The sequence below is a fragment of the Dipodomys spectabilis genome, unplaced genomic scaffold (assembly GCF_019054845.1).
Source record: "Dipodomys spectabilis isolate Male_0828 unplaced genomic scaffold, ASM1905484v1 ptg000258l, whole genome shotgun sequence".
NCBI lineage: Eukaryota > Metazoa > Chordata > Mammalia > Rodentia > Heteromyidae > Dipodomys > Dipodomys spectabilis.
This window is the reverse complement of record NW_024870935.1, coordinates 1,936,652-1,960,399: the sequence shown is the minus strand read 5'-3', so window position 1 is coordinate 1,960,399 and position 23,748 is coordinate 1,936,652. Positions and strand designations below refer to the sequence as shown.

Here is a 23,748-nt window from a genome sequence, read left to right as displayed (position 1 = left end):
AGAAGTGGATCGATGCACAGCACCCTGACAGGATCGAGAAATGACTGGGCTGGTCGAACCCATCACCTCGCCCCTCTGTACCAAGAGATCGACTTGCAGAAGAGGCTTGAATATTCCTGACCTTCATTGCAAAGGTCTCCCAAGGATGGCTCTCTGCAGAGAGCCGGGCTGCCTTCTCGTCTCTAAACCAAGAAAGAACACAGTGAAACGTGAAAACGCTTCGTTTGAACTCACTCCCACAGACAGTTCGAAGGGATGTGGGGTCACAACTAGTGTAAAAGCGGGAAGAGTAGACACACTCGGGGGGAGCAGGGGCCCCAAAGACCCTGTTCCAACCGGTGGACTGTCACCCCATTCACGAGTCTTCAAGTGGACATAAACCACACTCTTGTTAAAGCTATTTATCCTATTTATTTAGAACAAGAGAAGTGAGAGATCAGAAGATCTCGTCTGCACTCAGGATACTGACCGAGCAACTCTGAGCCCAAATAATAACCACATTAAGACAATGTCACCTCTATCTCGTTCACTTTAACCCCAGAATAGCACCACAAGGATGGCGCAGGCCATGCGTCAGCTAAATTAAGGAATCCGAGGATGTCTTATTTCCTAGGGAAAAGGAAGATTATGTACACTGCATATTCCTGGGGCGCTAAATGCCAAAAAAAAAAAAAAAAAGTCAATATAGTACTCAAATAAAACAATGGATGACAGACTTGTTTGTCATTGTCAAAAGAAACTACCTGCTGGGCACCAGTGGCTGACATCTGTGATCCTAGCTACTCAGGAGGCTGAGATCTAGGACCATGGTTCAAAGTCAGCCCAGGCAGGAAAGTCTACGAGAGTCTTATCTCCAATGAACCACCAGAAAACCAGAAGAAGAGCTGTGTCTCAAAGTGATAGAGTACGGCTCTTGAGCAAAGAAGCTCAGGGACAGTGCCCAGGCCCTGAGTTCAAGCCCCACCGCTGACAGAGGAAAAAAGAAATCAGCTCTCCTGTGGGTAATGATAGCCTAGAACAGTCCGGAAATGCCACTGTGCTCCCCGTCCTGATACTAGTGCCTTGGATGAGGTGGAAAAGCTCAGGGATGGGATAGGAGCGTGACAACTCTGTACCTGTCACAGCCACCACCGTGTGCGAGCCTACACACGCTCAACGAAATCAAGTTGACAGGTGGCAGACTAACCTGGCCCTGTGGCTGCCCTGGGCATCCTGGACTGGAGAAAACACTCGGAGCATCTCCCAACGCCACCACACCGCACCTCCTCGGCCATTTCTGTCATGCAATGCCCGCGCTGGACAGCAGGCCGGCCCTCCACGGTACCCCACATGGAGATTCCAGGGGGGACAGGGGAGAAGAACAGATTCACATACCAGGAGACCTAATCGTGATTGATTTTTTCCAAACAAGGCAATCTGTCAAAATGTGGACCTCAGGGCCTCTTCTTTCCCCCTGGGATCCCTATTGCTCATAACCAGGCAGAAAATTCTAGAACACGACAGAGCAGTGGACTCAAGAGACCCACATGTGACTCTTAGCTCTGGCCCAAGAGTCTTGGATCTTTGAGATCCAAGTACTCGAGGCAGGGTGCCACACTGGCCAAAGCTGGAAGAACTGCCCTACCTCCAAGTTTGGCACAAGGACTGAGTTTGAATCCCATGAGCACCATCTGTGATAACCGTTAACACCACGGGACTTTTACCTAGGCGCGAAGAGGGAAAGAGGTCATGGGGACATGGAGAAAAATACTTGATGGCTTTCCCAATATGCCAACACTCCAGCACTGCTCATTGTGTCAAGGGACCGCCATCTTGGTTTCCCCAACACGTTCCCAGTTTACAGAGTTCCACAGCCTGAAAACCAGGTCAAAATGGACACAAGGTCTCCCCTACTCTTTCCAACTGTGACCCATGTGGGGGGGAGATGGGAAGCCCCCCCACAATGCTAATGAGGGCACTCTGCATCTTTATATATGTGTGGTCTGTATGGCCGATTGCCTGGAAATACAGCACCTTTTTTTTTTAAGGAAAACGTAATAAATGTGAAGTTACCTGAAAGTCCTATTATTCTTTCTTTACCTCATCACAGGTCCTGAGTTCTCCCCTCCGTCCATCTTCCCCTCCATTCAGCCTCTTTTCATTCTCTTAGCTATTTATCCTCCCTGTGACCTTTGATCGATTTCCTACTAGATACCCAGCAATATAATAGAGGTCAGGAGAAAGTCAGCCCTGGACAGACAGAGTACCAAGAAGAGCATGATGCTCTTGAGCTGTGGCTCAAGTGGTAGAGCCCTCGCCTTGAGCTGAAGCGCTCAGGGACAGCGCCCAAGCCCATGGTTCAAGCCCCACTACCAAAAAGTAAAGCCTTGGCAGAAGTTCGGGTCATCTCTGGTACTCACAATTACCCCCAAGAGCCTGCCCCCTAGTGGCCAAGGGACAGGGGTTTGGAGGGATCTTACCAATCAAGAGTACGAAAGACATGGAAACCAGCAGCCAGGAATTCAGAGACACTGTCTTCGTGAATCGCCTGATTAAAAGCACACCCATCACCGTGTTCTCTGCTCTGAACCTTCTCTCTCATAAGCTGCAACATGTAGTAAAAAAAAAATTGTGCCATTCCCAGGACTTGAACTCAGGGCCTGCACACCACCCCTGAGCTTCTTTTGCTCAGGGCTAGCACTCTACCACTTGAGCCACAGCGCGGCTTGGGGTTTTCTCGGTGGTTCGTTGGGGATGAACAGTCTCACAGACGTTCCGGCCTGGGCTGACTTGGAACCACAATCCTCACATGGATTCCTGCGTAGCTGGGATGACGGGCGTGAGCCACCTCTGCTTCCAGGTCATATTTGTTTTAGGTAGAGATGAGCAGATCGCTGCCCCTGGCCTTGTCTGCTGCAGCACCTGCTGCGTCGCGCAGGGAAAGCTTGAAGATGCTCATTCTGGGGACATGACTCCGTGGGCGTGAAATCCGTTTGCGAATATTCCCTGCAAGCGTGGGCACTGTCGTGAAAGACGCCCGTGGCTGTGTGAAGGCGGCCCCGACATGGCTGAGCGGGGTGGACGAGCAGGCCAGCCCCGAGGCCTCTGGCCCCCAGGAGACACAGGGCCACCTCAAGAGGGAGAGAATGAGCCCGGGAGGAGGCGTGGGGCGCATGCGTGCGGCGGGGAATGTGAGCAAGACCCCGGCCTGCGTCTTAGCCCTGAGCACCGTGACCATGAGCACCCGTGGCTCCGTGGTCAAGCGTGCATGGCGTGTCCTGGCTTTCCCAAGCAGCTTCTTCTAACGTGAAGGAGCCTTCATTTTTTTATTTTTTTTGGTAACATCATCAACTCGGTACCCAGATGCCAGGCCTCAGCCTCCTTCCTTCCAGAGACCTGCCCAGAGCAGCCCTGGCCTTCCGTTATAGTGCCTGTCCCAGAGCTGGCTTACAGCCTCCCCCCCTCCCCTCCCTCCTCCCCCCTCCCCCCTCCCACGGCCCACCCACCACTGCCTGGCTCAAGGCGGAGGACATCACTCGGGCTGTGGTCTTCATGAACATCCTGGGAAGTGGGACCCAGCACGGTAGCGCATCTGCTTCAAAATGGATGTAAGATGCTTCATCCCAAAGAAAGGAGCAGGAGCAGGAAGAGGAAGAAGAGGAAGAGGAAGAATAGGGGGAGGAGGAGGCAGAGCAATAGGAGGAGGAGGAGGAATAGAAGGAGGAGGAAGAGAAGGAGGAGGAAGAGGGGGAGGAGGAGGAGGAGATAGAAGGAGGAGGAGGAGGAAGAATAGGGGGAGGAGGAAATAGAGGAAAGGAGGAGGCAAGGAGGAGGAGGAAGAGAAGAGGAGGAGGAGGAGCAATTGGAGGAGGAGGAATAGGAAGGAGGAGGAAGAGGAGGAGAAAGAATAGGAGGAGGCAGAGGAGGAGGAGGGGGAGGAAGAGGAAGGAGAAGAAAGAAGATGACTAGGAGTTCTCCATAGTAAGTGATAGGCCTCAGAGAAGAGATGGAGACCTCCAGCCAGAAGACCCCAGAGGCCAGGTATGGTAGTGCATGCCTGTAATCCCAGCACTCAGCAGGCTGAGGCAGGAGGAGGGAGAGTTCCAGGCCAGCTGGGGCTCTGCAGTGAGATCCCCATGGGGCTGACAGCCCACGCGGCGGCGGCGGCCCCGCGCTAGCCAGCCACGCAGGACGGCCTTCCCGCCCCACTCCCTGCAAACCACCATCAAGTGATCCTGGGCAAACTGAGGCTGGGCTCCTTTCCCAAAGCCCACGGCCAGATACTCGGGTAAAGATAAAGCTCAAGATGCACGGCGGCCGAGGATGGAACATGGAAACGCCAGGCTTGCGGAGGGGCCGGGGAATCAACACAGCGGCACCGAGAATCCAGAGACAGTGTCCACCCCCGCCATCGCTGCACCCATCCGTCCGTCCTCCCCGCCCTCCCTCCCTCCCTCCCTTCCCCTCTACTCCCTCCCTCCCTTCCCTTCCTCCCTCTTTTCTTTCCTTCTTTGTCTCTCTCTCTCTTCCTGCTTTGTCCTTCCTTCCTCTTTTCTTCCTCCCCTTCCTTCCTTCCTCCCTCCTTCCCCCCCTTCCCTCCTCCTCTCACCTGTGGGAGCCGCACCCCGCTCTTTGGAAGGCTGGTGAAGGGCAGCGGCTGCCACAATGACACGGACGCTATCTATGTCCCCAGGGCCCGGGATCTCCCTCACTGACCTTGGCTGACCTTGCCAGGCCCAGAGCCTGTGATCACCGGCCAGCCATTCCGGACCCAGTACTGTACCACCCCTGCCCCTGCGTTCCAAGCCACCCCGGGAAGCCCCCCCCCCGAGCTGAACCCCCAGAGCTCTTGGGCATCACTGGGCGCCGCAGAGCCCGGCTGCTGCGCCTTGGCTTTGAAGCTCTGCGCCTGGGAGGTCGGGGCTGATGCGGCCGCAGCCTTGGCCTTCCGCTCGCTCAGGGCGATGACCTCCATCCCGACACCACGGGGCAGAGGCTGGGGGACCTCCACCCCCTTCCCCAGCCCAGGGGACCCTGTCCGGCCCCCTCTCCTCTTCTCCCCGGAGTCAAAGACTAGAGGGTCACCCGGAGTCAGTGCCACGAAAAGCAGTCATCATCCCTTGGGCCTGTTCTGGGCTCTCGCTTCTCTTTTCCTCTCCCTTCCCTCCCTCCCCCTTCCCCTCCCTTTCCCTCCTCCCCCCCAAAATCTCCCTGCTTCCTGTCCTCCCCCACTCCCCCCCCATTCAGCCTGCCCAGTGAGGCCTAAGAGGCTGGAGAGCCTGTCTCTCCTTTGCTCCTTCATCTACCTTTAGACCCCTGGCTCTGCCATAATGGATGGCTTCCATCCCCAGTGGTGCTCGTCTGGGGCACAGACCGAAGCGGGTTGTCCGTGTGGGGGGGCAGAGATGCCCGGTGGCTCACGCCTGTCATCCTAGCCACTCGGGAGGCTGAGATCTGAGGATCGCGGTTCAAAGCCAGCCCGAGCAGGAAAGTCATGAGACCCTGATCTCCAATAAATCACCAGAAAACCAGAAGTGGCGCTGTGGCTCAAGCGGGAGAGCGCTCGCCTTGAGCTGAAGAGCTGAGGGACAGCGCCCAGGCCCAGAGTTCAAGACCCATGACTGGCAAACCCCTAGGTTTGGGGCTCACCCACATCCCATCGAAATACCCACTGGGGAAAGAAAAAGAAATCCATTTGTAGTATCCCCACCTCCCAGATAAGCTCACGGAGGCTTCAAGAATGAGCGCGATTCCAATTCCCAGCCCACTCCACCAGCAGCCAGGACAGCAGCTCTTTGGGAAGCAGCAGGATTGTGTTTCCAGAATATTCCTGTATCATGAAGACCTAGGGACCTGGGCCCAGCCCTATGGAGGGAGGGCTCTGGCAGACAGCACAAAGGACAAACAAGTTCACTCACCTCTGCCCTAGCTGGGGCTTGTCCGGCCTCAGTCACCCACCCTGACTTCCTCTTCTTGAATTAGAATCTCCCCTTAAAACCCGGGCAGCCACGGAGGTGCCCGCCAGGGGGCGCACTTCAGGACATTAGCACAGGATACACGGCTAAACATGGCTCAGCTAGGCCTGGGCATGGCACCAAAACATACAGCCTGGGGGGGGGGGGGCTGCTCATGCCAAGTGGGGGGGGAGGGAGGGGGAGGGGGCTCACCAAGTGATCTGTTGGGCAATTCGATGTGTAGGAAATGGTTTAAGTAGAAGATCGTTTAAAACGGAGCCCAGGCTTGAGCAATACAGAAATCGGCTCTCACCTGTCGTCCGGGCCAGCTTGTCCCGAGGCCACTAATCCACCATGGGGACCCGTCACGGGGAGCCACACGCCAAGGCACACGTGTTGGCATGGTTGGGGGGCAGGAGGGGGGCGCTCTGGATATGTTGAGGCACAAGCATTGTATTCCTGGAACGTGAGAAATAATTAGCGGGGCTCAGACCTTCTGGAACCTTCCACTGTGCCTCCCTGCGACTTTCCGAATTCCCCCAAGCGACTCATTAAAACCTGCCCGGAAGTGAAGACAGCTGGTGATGTCACCCACATGAAGAAGAACTCAACAGCACCAGGGAGAAGAGCAGAGAGCGCTCTCTGTACCCCGGGGGAAGGCGGGGGGCTGTGGAAAGCCACCCCCAGGCTCCAGGGCCCACTCTGGGATTCCACACGCCCTAGCATCCTGTCCCCGCTTGCCTGGCCCTCCCTCCCTCCCCGCCCCACGGGCAGCCGCGCCCCGCACGGGCCCACAGGGCCTGGTCCTAACATGTAACCCTCATGTCCACCCGCCGCGCATGCATCTGCCCTTGCCGCCTTTTGGTTTTGTGTTCTCAATTCAATTCAGAACCAAGTCACCTTGGCCCTTGCACCTGGCTTCCCGCCCTGGAGATGGTGATCGTGAGGATTGCACGGTGCGGCTTTATTCGTATTTGTGGAACAAAGGCCAAGGGGCCCCCGAGAGACCTGGGGTCAGCAGTGTCTCCGGTTTCCAAGCTGAAAGGAACGAGCCATCCAACAGCAGTGCTGAGCAGCCAGGAGACGCAGCCGGGGGGAGAGGATGGCGGGCTGCTACTCACCCCCTCTGCAAAGCCAGGGTGAACAGAGATGGTGGTTTCCAGACGTTTAAACTTTCATCCAAACCCCAGGGAACCAGGCACTGGCGTGACTCATGGCTGAGATCTCAAGATGGAGGTTCAAAGCCGGCTGGGGCAGAAAAGGCCATGAGACTCTTACTCTTGAATGAACCAGCAAAAAGCCAGAAGTGGAGCTGTGGCTCAACTGCTAGAGCGCTAGGGGACATGTCCAGGCTTTGAGTTCAAGCCCCAAGACTGGCTGATGCCCACGCGCACACACGCAAGAACAAGCCAGGTATAGTGATATACCTATAACCCCAGCTCCGTGGCCAGTGTAAAGAGAACAATTACAGTCTGAGAGCATCACGCCACCTTATCTGTTCAAAAATGAATAAAGCAAAAAGAGCTGGGGGTGTAGCTCAAGATCCAGCCTAGCAAGCTCAGGGCCGAGTTCAAATCCAGTACTGCAAGAAAGCTGTTTCCAGATACACCAGGAAAACAGACTGCCCAGGGAATGACACCTGTCGTACTACACACACACACACACACACACACACACACACACACACACACACACACACACACACACACACACCTGCCAATAGCAACTTCAGCAGCATAGCTCTTCCAGTAATTCTGCATAGCGCTTGACCCCCAGGGCTGCCCTTATTTTCCTTCCTCTTTCCGCAGAGTCTTAGTTTCTGATTGCACATAATGAGAAATGATTTTTTTTTAATCGTTTCCACGCTGCCCATAAACTCCAGGCTCTTCCCACCCCCCGAAATCCATCCATATCCGGGAGCTGACAAAGAAGCAGGGTAGACTACGGCGTGTTCTGATCTCCGGGCGGTTCTGGGATTTTGGTTTTTTGTTTTTTCTGTTGCGGGGCTTGAACTCTGGGCCTGGCGCTGTCCCTGAGCTCTTCAGCTCCTGGCGAGCGCTCTGACACTTGAGCCACAGCGCCATTCCCTGTTTTCTAGTGATTTATTGGAGATAAGACTCTCACAGACTTTCCTGCCCGGGCTGGCTTTGAACCACGATCCTCAGATCTCAGCCTCCCGAGTAGCTGGGATGACAGGCGTGAGCCACGGGTGCCCGGCTGGTTCTGGATTTTTTGTGAGCTGATCTATGACCCTGGCGTGGGGCCTTCCTCGCGCATTCTGCCCGGCATCACGGACGGGGTGTGAAATTGATTCTGAACATGGGGGAAGGGAGGGTTTATCATCCCCTCCCCTGACCACCACCCCTGCCCCTGCCCAAGCCCACTGCAGGGCCCACCCCCATTTCCAGAAAGACAATACTGAGTGACTATCCACGCACTGAAGAGGGTCTCACAGCTGACATCCACAAAGGCCCGCCTCTCGTTCACCCAATCAGCGAACGGCACGCAGGGCTGCTCCGACACTGGGCAGAGACACGAGGTCCTCACGTGGCCCTTGGGGGAGCCGGTGTCCTGCCCTGCAAAAACTCACCCTCACCATGGGGCAAACACACCAGCAGCCCAGAGCCCCCCCTCTCTCGGACCACAACCAGCCTATCAGCACCTGCCTTTACAACTCGCACACTGAGGATCTAGGACCTAGACCGTGTCACCAGGAGACCCTCCAAAAGTCACCACAGGGGTCCAGACAGCAGCTTTGTCTAACTAGACGTGGGGAGACACCTCGAAGGACCCCGTCTTCTGCCACCTACAAGTCCTCAAGACTCCAAAGAAGCCAGCGAAAAGCCAGGCTGGAGGCACAACTCAGGTGGTAGAGCACCAGGCAAGCTGAGCAAGAGTAAGTGATCCCAAGTTCAAACTTGCTACTGGCATGCGTGCATGTGCGCACACACACAGGAGGAAAGTTCCTTCATAGATCTACCCTGTGAGCCAGCTTTTTCAATTCTAGATGTGCATCCAAAAGAAAGCACATAAAATTAACATACCAAAGAGATACCCAGCCAGCCCATGTCCAGTGGGGCACTATTTACAACAGCTGAAATGCACCATCAGACAAGGTGCCCATAGACAGATTGAACAGATAAACAACGTGGGCTGGGCACCAGTGGCTCACGCCTGCAATCCCAGCCAGTCAAGAGGCCGAGATCTGAGGTTCAGGGTTCAAAACCAGCCCAGGCAGGAAATCATGAGGTAAGCTGGGCTCAGAGACACAAATGGTGCCTGCTGTCTCTCCTAGGTGGAAGCTAGATCTAAAGTACACAGAGACGTGATCAATGACACAGGGCTGCAGGCATTCACGCACGGGGAGACAGAGGAGGCTCGTGAGAGGATCAGAAAGGCGCAGGCCTCCGCGCCTCCATCATACAAAATAATAAGTACCGAAATGAACTCCAGGAAATGGAAGCAACAGGATTTTTGGCCCCATTGCTGTTTTTTTTCTTTTTCTTTTTGTTATCTGTCTTCGGGAAGGTAAGGGACGGGCACAGAAATGGAGGGACAAAGGGTGAACAAAAGCAGCAGCGGCTCACGCCTGTCATCCTAGCTACTCAGGAGGCTGAGCTCTGAGGATCGCGGTTCAAAGCCAGCCCCGGCAGGAAAAGGCCGTGAGACTCCTATCTCCAATAAACCACCAGAAAACCGGAAGTGGCGCTGTAGCTCAAGTGGTAGAGCGCTCGCCTTGAGCTGAAGAGCTGAGGGACAGCGCCCAGGCCCAGAGTTCAAGCCCCACGACCGATTTTAAAAACAAACTGATCAAATGCAGCAGTGGTGCTCACCGCGCACTGGGAGAAACATGAACTCCACAGCTGGTGGGTGTGGGGAGAGAGCCAGGGAAGGGACAACGCTGTCCAAACAGAAATGTGCCCTTTACCTGACCTACGTGACCGTAACCCTCTGCACATCACCTTCAGAATAACAAGCAAATCCTTCAAAAAAAAACCACCAAAAAAACCTGGAAGTGGAGCTGTGCCCTAAGTGTTAGCATGCTAGCTTTGCACCCAGGCCCTGAGTTCAAGCCCCGGGACATATACACGCATGGGGGGGGGGGGGAGAGGAGAGCGAGGAGACAGAGAGAAGAAGGAAAGAGAGAGGGGAGAGAGAGAGAAGAGAGAGGAGAGAGAGGGAAGGGAAGGAGAGAGAGGAAAGAGAAGAGAGGAGAGGAGAGGAGAGAGAGAGAGGAGAGGAGAGAAGAGAGAGGAGAGAGGGGAGGGAGGAAGGAAGGGGGAGGGGAGGGAGAGGGGAGGGGGAGGGGAGGGAGGAAGGAAGGGAGAGGGGAGGGGGAGGGGAGGGAGAGAAGAGGGGGAGGGGAGGGGTGGGAGGGGAGGGGGAGGGGAAAGAGAACGCTTGGGGCTTTTGCAAGAAGATTTAGGACTTGCTCAAAAAGACTTACAATCTGTACAGCTGTGCCTGCTAGGGAACAGGTGGGTCTTGGCAATGGATGTTTCTAGAAGAATTGGGGATTGGGTGGGTGCAGGCTGCTGGAAGGGCTCACCAGGGTGGGAACGGCCGCCAAAGCTCCCCAAGGCCTAGCCAGTCATTAGACCCCACGAGACGAAACACGGCCTCTCAGGCAGAAAACGAAGCCCCCCAAACACCGGGAGCAGCAGCCCCCCAACCCGCACCCGGCCCACACTGTGTCACCGACAACTGCCGGGCCTTGAACCGCCAGAAGCCGCTGCACGCTGGCGGCTCCCGCCTGTCATCCCGGATACTCAGGAGGCTGAGCTCTGAGGATCCCGGTTTGAAGCCAGCCCAGGCAGGAAAGACCTTAAGATTCCAATTAATCACCACAAAAAATCCAGAAGTGGAGCTGTGGCTCAAGTGGTAGAGCACCAGCCTTGAGCAAAAGCAAGCTCAGCATAGTGCCCAGGCCTTGAGTTCAAGTCTCAGGGCTGGGACAGACACACACACTCACAGACACAGAGACACATTTCATAGGCCGCCATCTGCCAGTGATCGCATAACTGGGGAGTCCCAGGTTCAAACCCAACCCCTACGCTCTTCAACCAGCACGCTGCCACGTCTAACGCAGTGCCTCAGCCCAGCTCACGCGGAAGTCACATCAGTGCAATTGCACACCTTGAAGCCGGCTCTCCCGTGAGCCACGCGAGGAAACAGGGAAAGATCTGGAACTGCACGCGCCCAGAAATCCGATGGAAAGGCAGAGAAGAGCCACAGCTAGCCGGGCCGGAGCTCGCACAGCACAGGCTGAAACCACTCCTCACGCCGGGCTGCTGGCTGTTAAGCAAAACTCGTTTTAAAGACCAAAACCAACCACAGGTGATTGGGCCTCAAGCCTCAGCGTTGGTGACGTACAGCGTGCGTTCCCGGCCCGCTCCAGGTGTTAGCACGGTCAGCCTGGGCCCAGCCCTCGGGCGCCCGGCCATGGTCCTGTGCGCATTGCCCGTGAGAATCACCCTGCAGAGATTACAAAAAACAAAGCAGACAAAAACACTCACTGCCCAGCTTCTCCGTGAGTTTGCGGCCTTTTGGGAAAGCCAGCCTCTCCTGGGCAAGCACTCCCTTTTCTGCAGGGTGCTGTTGCAGAGAAGCATGTGGCCTGCAGAGCCAAGCTGCTGCACATTTGCTTTTTTCAAATGGTTAAAAAGAAATCGGGGAAGGGGGGAAGGGGGGCGGACGCCCTGGGAAGGTGGCTCAGTGGGAGAGTGCTTGCCGAACATACATGAAGCCCTGGGTTCGATTCCTCAGGAAAAGCCAGAAGTGGTGCGGTGGCTCAAGTGGTAGAGTGCTAGCCTTGAGCAAAAGCAGCTCAGGGACAGTGCCCCAGCTCTGAGTTCAAGCCCCAGGACTGGGAAGAAAAGAAAAGAAATCGGGAGGTTGCATACCACCCACAGCTCACGCCTGTCATCCTAGCCACTCAGGAGGCTGAGATCTGAGGATCATGGTTCAAAGCCAGCCCCAGGCAGGAAAGTCCACGAGACTCTTATCTCCAATAAACCACTAAAAAACTGGAAGTGGCGCTGTGGCTCAAGTGGTAGAGCGCTTGTCTTGAGCTGAAGAGCTCAGGGACAGCGCCCAGGCCCAGAATTCAAGCCCTAAGACACACACACACACACACACACACACACACACACACACACACACACACACTCCACCTGAGCCTGCCATGTTAACCAGACATGACTCACGCCTCTCCAGTCTATCACAAAGTCTGCTCGGTGGAGCTGGGGGCGACTTCGTTCTGTGTACCTTTACTTCAGTTGCACCCCAATCCTGAGGAAGTTTTCACTTCCATTCACTCTACAAATACACTTCCTCCCGGGTTCAGCCAGGCTGAGGAACTTGCCCAAGGCCACACAGCATGGAAAGAGAGGAAGCCACAATTCTTGGGGGGGTGCGGGGTGGGCTGGAGCCTCCTCTGCCTCTCCATCCGCAACACTGCCAGCCTGGGGGAGAGCACCTGTGCCATGCATCACACATTCCTGGGGTTCACTGGCCTTAGTCATCCAAGAGCCAAAAACCAGGCTGCTCTTTGCCCAGCCTGCTGGGTGCCCGGGGTCCCCGGCTTCAAACACATGTCATCTCTGGTGCTCAGAGCACATGGGCGACACGGCCGTTGTGTTAAATCCAGCCCGGGCAGCGCAGGCAGAGTTGCTGGGGAGGGAGGCGTGGCGCTGGTACCTAGACAGTGCCCACCCGCCCAGCCTGTGCCCTCCTCAGCCTGGCTGGCATCTGCGCAGGCGCAGACCAGCTCCTGAGCCACGGGACTGCGTGGGTCACCCTGGGCCCGTGTCACATGGGCCTGCTTGCTGGGAGGAGGAGGTGGCAGTGGAGAATGGCAAATGGTAGAAGCAGCCAGTGCCCATCCATCTCTGCGTGTGTGTGTGTGTGTGTGTGTGTGTGTGTGTGTGTGTGTGTGTGGAGTGGGGCTTGAACTCCGGGCTTTGCATTCTAGCTTTTTCTACTCAGAGGAGGCTCATACCTGTAAACCCAGCTACTCGGAAGGCTGGAGCTCTGAGGACTCCTGGTTCAAAGCCAGCCAGGGCAAGAAATCCCATGTGACTTTTCTCTCCAAATAACCACCAAAAACCTACCCATGGAGCGGTGGCTCAAGTAGCACAGCACCAACTTGGAGTAAAACCGTGGTAAAGCCGGGCACTGGTGGCTCACACCTGTCATCCTAGCTACTCAGGAGGCTGAGATCTGAGGATCGCAGTTCGAAGCCAGCCCAGGCAGGAAAGTCTGTGAGACTCTCATCTCCAACAAACCACCAGAACACCGAAGTACCTCTGTGGCTCAAGTGGTAAAGCACTCACCTTGAGCTGAAGAGCTCAGGGACAGCGCCCAGGCCCGGAGTTCAAACACCACAATCAACAACAACAATTTTTTTTTAAAAAGTGGAAGGGAGGGCTGGCATCCAGGCCCTGAGTTCAAATCCCAGTATCAGCACAAAAAAAATTAAAAGGCACATCCTTCAGTGTGTCTGCCCCTGGACTTCAGGAATCTCGGTTTCCACATCTGCATTCGTTCTGTGACTGCCACCCCTATTTGATGTGGGGGACAAACCCCGGAGCCCCAATTGACAAGGAATTTCTTTTGGGCGCTGTCGGTGTTAACTGCAGACGCCGGGAGGGGGTGTGGAGGCTCTTTATTCTGGGGGACCCCCTCCCCACCTTGTATGGGCCTTGTCTCCTCGGATGCCCAAACAAACGTCTCTGTCCACTCCCATTCAACAATCTACTCATTAGTGGGAAGCGGTTCACATGCAGTCCCGCTAACTACCCTAGGAAGGCAGTAAAAATTAATAAGGAACTACAGTTTAATTGTTCCATAATGGCGTGGAGTTGCAAAGGGCCCTCTTGAGTAATAAAATGAACATGGAAACGCGTTCAGTGGCGGCGCCGCCCCTCGGCCCGCATGGCTCATTCATCTGCCCAGGCTTGGGGCAGCGGTGAAGCAGCCCGGATGTAACTCTGGGCGTCTTCCCGACGACCCCAAACACCACAGGAAGTGTCCCCCCGTGTTCGGTGAGTGGTGGGTGAAGCGCAGAGGGCCCTGCCCACGTGCACACACGCACACGCGCACGCGTGTGCACGCACGCACACGCCACAGTAAAGTTGTCCTATGTTCCTTCAATGCATCGTGGGGAGGAACCTCCCCAAAGAGCAGGTGGGAACTCAGGGCCGCCATCAAAGCACATCCTAGCACATCCTAGAACATTCTAGAACATCTCAGAAGTGGACTTCAGCTATGATACCATCCTTTCCCGTTGCAATTCATCTCTCTATTCCAGAGCCTCTCGGGGTAAAGGAAGATGATGGTCTTCAAATAGATCCAAAGAGCTGAGCCCAAAGCCCGTGGCTCCCAGCTGGAACCGCAAGGAAACCAGACCTGTCGGTGAGGTTTATTCTCCAGGCTGCCTGGACAGCCAGGGCCAGGCCTCTCCCAGAGCTGGATCCTCTCTGGCCCCAGTGCCATGTCCCCAGACTTGGATGCACACAGAGACAGACAGACAGCTACATCTGTTTCCAGCATCAGTGCGATGTTCAGCCATGTGCTTTGGAAATCAAGCCAGAGGATGGTAGGCTTTATCAGGAGATACAGGCCCTGCCCTGGAGGAGGAGGGGGTGGAGGGGGAGGAGGAGGAAAGGGAGGGAAGGAAGGAAGGAAGGAAGGAAGGAAGGAAGGAAGGAAGGAAGGAAGGAAGGAAGGAAGGAAGGAGGGAGGGAGGGATAGAGGGAGGCAGGGAGGGAGGGAGGAGAGGGAAGGAAAGAAGGGAAGGAGGGAGGAAGGAAGAGAGGGAGGGAAGGAAAGGGAAGGAAGGAAGGAGGGAGGGAGGGAGGGAGGGGAGAGGGAGAGAGGGAGGGAGGGAAGGAAGGAAAAGAGGAAGGAGAGAGAGAGAAAGGGAATGAGGAGAAGGAGGAGAAGAAGAAGAAAGAAGAAGAGAGGCACCGGTGGCTCATGCCTGTCATCCTCGCTACTCAGGAGGCTGAGATCTGAGGATCACAGTCCAAAGCCAGCCCAGGCAGGAAAGTCCATGAGATTCAGATTTCCAATGAAGCAGCAGAAAACCAGAAGCAGACCTGTAGCTCAAAATGGTGGAGCACTAGCCTTGAGCGAAAGAGCTGAGGGACAGCACTCGGGCCCTGAGTTCAAGCCCCACAACCAACAAAAGGAGAAGGAAATAAGGGGGGGAGGAGGAGGAGGAGGAGGAAGAGAAGGAGGAGGAAAGAAGAAGAGAGAAAAGGAAGAAGGGAAGCAAAAAGAACCTTCTAGATCCTCCTCCCTACCCCCACGCCAAGCAGCGCCATGTCCAGACTCTGCGGGGGCTTCAGTGGGGTGCTGGGCTCCAGGAAAAGGGGGATTTACTGCGTTTCGGGGGGACTTGGGCCTCCCCTCACCAACCTCCCCCGTGGACTCCACAGGCCTCACCCAGCCCTTCCATGCAGACGCCCCGGGGGCCCAAGCTGAGCCCAGAGGAGTTGCTTTTCCTAAGCCAGGTCGCACAGCAACACGTGAGGAACATAGGCTGAAGACGACCAAACACATTCCGGAGACTTCCAGAAGGTTTGCTCTAACCCAGCCCTACTGCTTGGTTATAGGCAAAACCCAAAAACAAAGCCTTTTTACATTTTCTGCTCAGACACTGGCCGGCACAGGGACACCGGGCACCATGCCATGGGCAAGGTAAAGCAGAGCAGGCGTGTTTGAAGGGAGCCTCCCGGGACGTGGCGGGTTCAAACCCCGGCCTGTTGTACCAGCTTGGCCTGCAAACTTGCTTGGCTCCAATCCCTTTGGCCTTGGCCGTGGCACGGCTGCCCTCTACTGGCCGCGATTCTAATTGCGGCCGCATCTCCTGCAGCCCACAAATGAAGGAGATGCAAAGATGCATGAACTTCAGGAAGGATAAAAAGCCATTTGCATCTCTCTCTCTCTCTCTCTCTCTCTCTCTCTCTCTCTCTCTGTAAAAGCAAACCCGATGGTGATGAACAGGAAAAAAAATTCAACATCACTCTCAAAATACACACACACATACACACACACACACACACACACACACACACACACACACCTATGTTTGTCATAGTTGGGAAGAAATCTGAAGCCCAGCACCAAAGATCCACAGGTGAAAAACAGATCACATATGGCTGAGGTGGGTGTTCGTGGCAATAAGGAGTCTTGGGGGACTTCCAGGGCAGGAAGGAGATGGCATGATCCCAAAGTGTCCCCAACCAATTCAGAGTCCCGCCCCACCCCACCCCCGCCGTGAAAACCCATTGGCGTGAGCGTAGGGATGAGATCACCAGTGGGCGTGCGTGGCGGGACTTCATTCGCTTAAAGATAAACAGAGCGACCGCAGCAGGGAAGGCTGAGCCCCTGCACGTGGAAGGGAGAATTTTCTAGATGAATCTTCAGATCCCTCTGGACAGGAAAGGCACAGAGACTTCAGGGGGCAGAGGCAGGCTCCCTGAAAATCACCCCCAAATGCTCAGAGGTGGGCAGGGCCCTCTGGTTGGTCAGTCTTCCCGAGGGACAAGCAGGTTGGGAGGGGGCATGGGGGACACTAGCCCCCCCCCGTACCCCCCTTGTAAAGGAAGGATCTTGGAGTGGCTCATGTGGAAAGTGCGGTTTTGGGGTGTCACGGTGGATGGAAAGGGAGAGAAGCAGGAAGAAGCCTTTTTCTCTCTCATAAGAGAACCGAGTCTCAGGTTTAGGGGACTCACACTCAGAATGTTGGGGCACACACCCTAAACACACAATCCACAATGCCACCATGGCCGGGCGCTGGTGGCTCCCGCCTGTCATCCTAGCTACTCAGGAGGCTGAGACCTGAGGATCACAGCTTGAAGCCAGCCTAGGCAGCAAAGTCTGTGAGAATCTGTCTCCAGTGAACCCCCAAAAAGCTCACAGTGGCGCTGTGGCTCAAGTGGTAAAGCACTGGCCTTGAGCCAAAAAGCTCAGGGACAGCGCCCAGGACATAAGTTCAAGCCCAGGACTGGGGTGTATGCATGCACACTCACACACACACACACACACACACACACATACACACACACACATCACCTTTAAAGTCTCTCCCAGCAAGGCAACGGTGACCCTCCATGAGCGTGACATGAATGACACAGATAACGCCACCACCACGGGATGTTTCTCTTTTCCCCGGAAGATGGACGCTGTCGGTAAGGTTCGTCTCTTTTTCCTTTCTTCTTCTTCAAAAATCTTATTAAACTTTCCCTTTCGCGGCCGCCCGTATCTCTGCTGAAATGGAGCGGATGCCAGTTGCCATGGTGATGGGTGAATCTTAAATAACAGGGCTCCAGAGCCGGGCTCGGGCTGCTCCTGCCCCAGGCAGGAAGCCATGAGGGAAAGAGAAGGAGGGAGACAGGGGGAAGCGGGGGAGCTGGTGGGCACACCCCAGGAAACCGCCTTTCCCCTGTGTTCCCTTACCCTGGGAGCAGACCCCCGGGGGAATCGAGGCCCAGAAAGAAAAGAAACTGAGACACCTCGCCCATCCAGGACAGGCTGAGATCTGAGGATCGAGGTGCAAAGCCAGCCCAGACAAGAAAAATCTGTGAGAATCTTATCTCCATTAGCCACCAGCAAGCCAGAAGTGGAGGTGTGGCTCAAGTGGTAGAGCACCAACCTTGAACCCTGAGTTCAACCTCCCAATACTGGCACAAAGACAAAGAAGGAAGGAAGGAAGGAAGGAAGGAACTTGAGCTTACTCAACTTGCTTGCTCAACTGGTGCTCTACCACTTGAGCCATGCCTCCATCCTGGCTTTTTGCTGGTTGGGGTCTCCATTTGAGGCCTGGGCTGGCTTCAACCTGGGATCCTTCAGATCTCAGCCTCCTGAAGCAGCTGGAATTCTAGGCCTGAGGCCCTGGCAGCCAGCAGGAAACCCCTGCAGCAAACACTTCCACGCTGTGAGTCAGCCCCACGCCCCACGCCCCTACACTTGCTGATCCAATCACCAGCTGTCAGTCTGTGGGGAACAAGTGATTTGCTCTGGGGTCTAGGGAACACCCAACCCTTGGGTCACCTAGCTTACCAAACAATACTGGGGGTCCATGAATAAGGAGAGAGAGAAGGAAAAGCCCACAGTCCACAGCCCTGTCCCCACTTTGCTGTAACTTGATGAGGAAACATGTTCCCCCATCTCCCCCAGCGAACCCCACCCCCCACCCCGCCCCAGCCTCACGTACGCCATGAAGCATGTCGGTTTTCACCCAGGTTGATAGACAATTTGATTGTGGAATTGTCAGCTCAAGAACTCCTGAATTGCTTCATTCTTTCTCCTGTCAGTGATCCTCATTTCACACACACACACACACACCCCTGTGGGCTGGACTGTATAAAGATCACTGAAATCCACTGATGAAAATCTACGGTCCTAAAGACCCACAGCCCTGGTCCACTGGGTTTTCGAATCTGTGAGTTCGGAAGGAAGCGGGCGGCTGGCTTTTAGTTGTGGTAATCTACGGCCTCGTTCAGCAGCGAAGGTGGCGTTTGACAAGGATTAAGTTCAGTAGATCTGAGAGGACTTGAAACCAGGCAGCACTGCGTTGGGTGTTTTAAGATGTAGCTTTCCCGATGGGTAGAGGGACTCATACCTGTAATCCCAGTGACTCCAGAGATGAACATGGAGAGAACTGCAGTTCAAGGTCAGCCTGAGCAAAAGTTTGTGAGACTCCATCTCCAGGATGCGGTGGTTCCCACGCATGATCCTAGCTGCATGGGGCGGGGGGGAGAAGATCTTCACCCCAGGAGGGTCCCCAGCGAAAGCACAGGCCCCCACATGGAGACCCTACTGGAAGGACTTGACCCTCTTTCAGTTGACCATGTCTATACAAGGCCTTCAAAACCTTTGCATACTGGGCTGGAGATATGGCTCATGTGGTAGCATGCCAGCATGCCAAGCATGAGGCCCTGAGTTCAAGTCCCCGCACCGCCAAAACCAAAGCTTGCTCATTTTCAGAAGAGATAATGCACGTAGAGCTACAAAACCTTCTGTATCCTTCTCTCTGGGAGAGATGAGGTAGGGTGGCAAAATCCATGGGGTGTGTGTGTGTGTGTGTGTGTGTGTGTGTGCTGGTCCTGGGTCTTGAACTCAGGGCCTGGGCACTGTCCTTTAGCTTTTCCTTCTCAAGGCTGGCGCTCTACCACTTCAACCACAGCCCCTCCAACCTTTTTTGGGGGGTGGGGTCAGAGCGTGGGGCCTGAACTCTGGGCCTGGGCGCTGTCCCTCAGCACTTCAGCTCAAGGCTAGCGCTCTACCACTTGAGCCACAGCGCCACTTCCGGCTTTTTTTCTTTTTTCTTATGTGGTGCTGAGGAATCGAACCCAGGGCCTCGAGCATGCAAGGCAAGCGCTCTACCACTGAGCCACCTCCCCAGCCCCTCCTCCAACCTTTTGATGGTTAATTAGAGATAAGCTTTTTTTTTTCTTGCCTGGGCAGCCTTCAAACCTCCATCCTTACATCCTTAGATCTCCGGAGTGTCTGGGATTACAGGCGTGAGCTGCTGGCACCCAGCTTTTGTTGATCTTTATTTCGAAACCATGCATCTTAAAAAGCAATCAGCGAGGTGGTGAAGGAAATGCAAATAAAGACAACCCTGAGATACCACCTTACCCCAGTCAGAATGTCCCACATCCACAAATCAGCCAAGGACAAATGCTGGAGGGGATGTGGAGAAAGAGGAACCCTATTACACTGCTGGTGGGAATGTACACTTATACAACCACTTTGGAAAGCAGTCTGGAGGGTCCTTAGAAAGCTAAAGATTGACCTCCCTTACGACCCAGTCATACCACTTCTAGGCATCTACCCTGAACAACAGGAACCAATATACAAGGACACGTGCACCTCCATGTTTATTGCAGCACTGTTCACAATAGCTAGGATATGGAAACAACCTAGGTGCCCCACCACAGATGAATGGATCCAAAAATTGTGGTATCTATACACAATGGAATATTATGCAGCCATTAGAAATGACAAAATAATGGCATTTGCAGGGAAATGGATGGAGCTAGAAGGAATCATGTTGAGCGAGGTAAGCCAAGAACGAAGAGACAAATGGTACATGGTCTCCCTCATAAGTGGATGCTAAATCCAAAAGGTTAGGTGATACGACAAAACTAACAGGACTTAAGAAACAAAGAACTCCCGCTCATCTGGTTGAACCACTACTAAATATCCTCATGCTGCTGATCACAAATATAGTACATAACATGTGAACACTGTTATATATTACAGACTGTGGTAGACAATTTGCTCCAGGGAAGTTAGAATGAACTTGTGACTTTGAAATTATGTAATCATTTAATCACAATCAAAAAAAAAAAAAGAACCTCGGGGAAGGGAGGGAGGGAGGGGATGGTAGGGGGAAAACAATGGAGGGGGTAACAATGTTCAAGAGGAAGTGTACTCATTACCTCACTCATGTAACTGTAACCCTCTGTATAGTAGCTTTACAATAAAAAAAAAAAAAAAGCAATCAGCGAGCTCACTAGGCATTACGTTGGAAATGAACCATACAACTTGTGGGTGGAGATGGGAGGGGGGAAAAAACTGGGAGAGAACGAGGGAAGAGGTGAGATTGTCCAAAAGGAAATGTACTCTTTCCTTGACTCATGTAACTGTAACGCTCTGTGCATCACCTTTACAACAGCAAGAAAATACCTTGGCAGTCCACGCGAAAGCCTAGAGTTGTACACACTCTTCTTTCCATCTGGTCCGCTCCCTGCGAGACAGTGCTGCGTGTCTCAGCCGTCATTAAAGCGATTGTCCCCAGGAGTCTCCGAGAACAGCATGGACCGCACTTAGTTCCGGCTCTGACTTACCACTGGCAATCAATAAATGCAAACGAGAGAGGCGGCGCCGGCGGCTAGTGGCTTGCTGAAATAGTTTGCGTTGTGGGGGGGAGGCCCCCACACACCCACTGGGCATAGAATGGAGCCCCCCCGGGAACGCACGTCCCCGGGTCCTCCTGTCTGTGTCTTCCAAGCATCTCACCTGCCAGCTCCACCAGCAGAGCCCGCGTCCCCCGGGCTGCGACGTCTGAGATATCCCAGCTGAAGAACTGAACTGCACGCGTCTGACGTTGACACGACCCATGGAATTCAGTTCTCAAAGCTGGGGATACAAACACACACAGGCTCCTAGAGTCCCCTCCTCACGGTCCAGGCCGGCCCGGCCTTCGGCGACATGGAAGAGGAAAAACAAACAAATAAGAAGCAGGTTAAAAAACAAAACCAGACAAAAAAATCCAGAGCAGCTGCATTCCCCTGGAAAAGAGACACCCGGTCTGCATACTCACTACCACTGGTGTGGCACACACCTGTAATCCCTGCATGCAGACACCCAGGCAAGGGGGCCTGGAGTTCCAGGTCAGTTTGGACTACATAGCTTAAGCATACCCTGTTTCAAAAGAAAAAGGGCAAAAGAAAAAAAAAATCCTACAATCCTAGCTACTGAGAACAGGCTGAGATCTAAGGCACTGGAATGTAAAGACAGTGTGGGCAGAAAAATCTGTGAGACTCTTATCTCCAGTTAAGCAGCAAAAAGTTGGAAGGAGAGGTGTGGCTCAAGTGGGTAGGGAACCAGCCTCGAGTTAAAAAAAAAAAAAAATACAAGCTGAGCACCAGTGGCTCACGCCTGTCATCCTAGCTACTCAGGAGGCTGAGATCTGAGGATCATGGTTCAAAGCCAGCCCAGGTAGGAAAAGTTCGTGAGACTCTTATCTCCAATGAACCACCAGAAAACCGTTAGTGGCACTGTGGCTCAAGTGGTAGAGCACCAGCCTTGAGCTGAAGAGCTGAGGGACAGTGCCCAGGCCCAGAGTTCAAACCCCACAACTGACAAAAAAAAAAAAATTCATCATCATCAGCAGCAGCAGCAGCAGCAGCAGCAACATTCCGCATGAAAGGTTTCCTCACAGCCCAGCTCCCTGGTCTGGAAAACTCCATCTGCCCTGAGGTCCTTCCCTTCCCTGTCACTCCTCAGAGTCTGTCTGCCACCTGCCCGAGATGCGGCCTCGGCTCCCGCATGAATAGAACCCCGCATGCGGTCTCGGACACTCGCTCACCCGGCACTAAGACTTCACTTCCGAGTGGTCCAGCTGTCTATGCCCTCCACCCCTGCTCACCGGAGGACGAGATGTAGACCAGAAGTGCAGCACACCGGCCCGGCCCCTTCCGGGCCCAGCGCTGCTGTACCTGCACTGCTTCATCGAGAGAAGTTGGGGGGGGCGGGTATTCTCTATTATACCCATTGATTCTATCCAGGCAGAAATCTCTTTATCCCCTACACACGGCTCTTCGCCTTCATCCTGCTGTCACCTGTAACTGCTAGACCCTCTCCTAAAATTCCCTGGTTAACAGCATCTTTCCTGGATTATTATTTTCTGCAAGGGCAGAGCTCACGATCATCGTGTTATATAACATTACATATACTATATAACACGCATATAATCATATATAATATATAAATATTATCTGATTATATAGACCGTGTTTATCACATCTAATGTGTGCTTATATAATGAGTTTTTGAACTAGAACTCACCCACCACCCAATTCACCAACTTACAGTGTTCAATTCATCATCCTTTACTACGTGGGCCGTATATCTGATCCCTAGCACCCAAAAGAACAGAGAAAAAAAAAAAAAAGAAAATGTTGACTCTTGTACTCATAAGCAAAGTGAATTGAAGCCGGGTGTGGCGGTCCACATCTGTAAGCCCAGCACTTGGAAGCAGGAAGCCGTGAGTTCAAGGCCAGCCTGGACTACATAGAGAAACCCTGTTTCCAAAAACCACAGGACACAATATTATTTTCCGAGGCTGTCAACGCAGCTCCTTGGGAGGCAGAGATCGTGGTTCAAGGCCAGCAGGGCAAAAAGTTAGCAAGATTCCCCCTTCTCAACAAACAAAAAGCTGGGTGTAGCGGCATATACTTGTCATAGCCCTGCAGCAGGTATACAGATGTCCAGGCCAGCCTAGAAAAACAAGAGAAAACCCTATATTAAACAACAACAAAAAGTAAAGCAAAAAAGAGTCAAGCACCAGAGACTCACATCTGTCATCCTAGGAGGCTGAGATCTGAGGATCAGGGTTCGAAGCCAGCCCTGGCAGGAAAGTCTGTGTGACTCTTATCTCCAATAGAGTACAAAAAAAAAAAAAACCAGAAGTGGAGCTGTGGCTCAAGTGGTGCAGTGCTAGCTTTGAGCCAAAGAAAAGAAACTAAACCAGGGACAGCACCCAGGCCCTGAGTTCAAACCCCAGGACTGAGCTCCGGGAGGGGGGAATAAGTCAAGTGGTACAGCGAGTACCGGGCCCTGAGTTCAAATCCCAGGACCACCAAAACCAAAAATGTCTACGGAGATTCCAGCAGCACCTACTTCATCTCTGCCCTAGCTCACAGCCCTTCCTTGGTTCCACCTGCCCAGCACCAGCTCCATGCTCTCTGGGCCCAGCGCCCTCGGCCAAGCCTGCAGGCATTTTCTGCTCACGCTGCGGCCCGTCTGCTTCCCTGCTTCCCCTCTCCTTCCACGTGGAGGAAGGGCACTGGCCAGGGGGGCCTGAGCTAGGCATGCGGGATGGGAACTCCACACAATCCAAGTGTACTGCCCTGTCCGCTCCATCACCTCCCACCCCCCACCTCCCAACATGCTCCAGTGCAGACTGGACCCCACGATCCCATGCAGCAAGGCAAGCAAATCTCCCCTGCGTGAAAGCTTCCGCCCTCCTCCAGCCTCGGCTCATCCTGGCCCACAATTGCTTTGTGCAGCACCA

General features: G+C 54.1%; 1 long non-coding RNA gene across 1 annotated transcript; it reads left to right on the top strand.

Annotated features, from left to right (window-relative positions):
* Nucleotides 1-921: 921 nt before the first annotated feature.
* On the top strand, nt 922-18,587 carry LOC122125045. Its single transcript, XR_006150711.1, has 3 exons — nt 922-1,913; nt 5,579-5,585; nt 18,577-18,587. It is a non-coding gene; the product is annotated as an uncharacterized LOC122125045 (long non-coding RNA).
* Nucleotides 18,588-23,748: the final 5,161 nt, after the last annotated feature.